Here is a 1,851-nt window from a genome sequence, read left to right on the forward strand (position 1 = left end):
GGACAAGATAAAGAGTGGGTAAACAGTGTACGATTTTTAGGAATATGGTTTTGATGTAAAAGTAATATGGAACATTCACATCCAAAAAATTATTGATAAATGTAAGAAAGTCAAATATAATGAGATGTTTAGCAGGATAAGAACGGTGAGCAGACAGAAAGCATTAAAGAAAATATACACAGGAATGATACGATCAAATATAGATTATGGCAGAATAATATATGCATCAGCAGCAAAAACTCATCTGGAAAAAKTGGACAATATACAACATCAAGCACTTAGAATCACCCACCCAAAGCTTCTGTTTTCCCTTTTCTCTTTTTCCCAGCATGGTTTTAAAATGTCTAATGTTGGATGATCCTAAAGTGATCCAGTAGTTTGTGTTCTTCTCAACTCTAATGCCTGTTCTCCCATTTCTACTTTAAGTGCTGTTAAAATAATGTTTATTACAGTATGTCCTACTACAGAAATATTTTTATGCTACAAAACTTGCTCAAATAAAAAAATAATAATAAAAAAACTGCTCAGTATTTTCCATGCAGGCTGTGAATAAAAAAAAAACTTTAATGTTAACTTGTGTTTTTGTTGATTCAATTACCACTCACAGCCAGGCCGAGGTGACTTTAAATGTCAACACAGTGTCACAAGTTCCTGTTTTAAATAAGCAATTGAAGGTTACACAAAAAGTTACACATTATTCTACTGAAGTTTAGAAAAAAAAGCTTGATTTTATGTAATTTGTTCAAAAAGCGACTCAGCTGCAGCTCATTGTTGCTCAGAGGGCGCTGGTCTGATCTATAAATGTTTAGGATATTTCTCAATGGTTTAACCCTTATAAAGAATTATATTGGACGGGTGAAGATTTGGAAAATCTATAAAAGAGTTGAGAAATTATACTGTTGTCATTTTGCTTTTCAAAAACTCATTGATTTCTCATGTATTTATCAGTTTATTTTCCTAAAGCTGTGCTGCTGGTCACCTTAACACTGACATTATTTATTATATGTATATGAGAGGTTTGCTTGGATTTGATTATGGTTTTTTTTTTTCCGGATTTGGAATGATGACGTCAAAAAACACATTAACTTTTATCTAAAGTTTAGAAATAACTGAGTTGGAACATTTTGGACAAACTTTGAAAATAGCAGTAATCAAACTCGTTAGTCACTACTAGAAGATGTCACACTGAGACTTTAAGATGTGATTGATTGACAGCTGCTACCACACCAAACTTTAGCACACTGTGTGTAAAATAGACTCAAATAGACCAATTGTTTTTTTCTGAAGCTGGTCACATGGGGGACCATCTTGAACTGGCTTGGCTCTGAAAGTTAATCAATGGTAGAAATATGATAAACTACATCATGTAAGTTTCATTAAAATGTCACAGTCTGGTCACATGCAACCCAACTCCCAGTTTTCCTGTAGACCAGGGGTGCCCAAACTTTACCCAGACTTTACCCATTTGAGGCCACTCCTAGTCTGTATGGTTTACCCAAAATTCACAAACAGGATGTACCGGTAAGACCCATTGTCAGCATGATCAACTCTGTCACTTACAATGTTTCTAAATATCTGARGTCCATACTTGGTCCTTTAGTTGGCAGCTCAGAACATCACATACAGAACACTATGGACTTTGTTGACAAGATGAGGGATGTCATCATGGAGACGGATGAAACTATGGTCTCTTTTGATGTTACATCGCTCTTCACGTGCGTTCCTGTTGATAAGGCAGTGGATGTGGTCTGTGCAAGATTGAAATCAGACAKCACTCTCAGCAGCAGAACCACACTTTCCACAGAACAAGTGTGCCAACTCCTCAAACTGTGCCTGGAGTCAACCTACTTC

Source organism: Austrofundulus limnaeus, unplaced genomic scaffold (assembly GCF_001266775.1).
Source record: "Austrofundulus limnaeus strain Quisiro unplaced genomic scaffold, Austrofundulus_limnaeus-1.0 Scaffold251, whole genome shotgun sequence".
Taxonomy (NCBI): domain Eukaryota; kingdom Metazoa; phylum Chordata; class Actinopteri; order Cyprinodontiformes; family Rivulidae; genus Austrofundulus; species Austrofundulus limnaeus.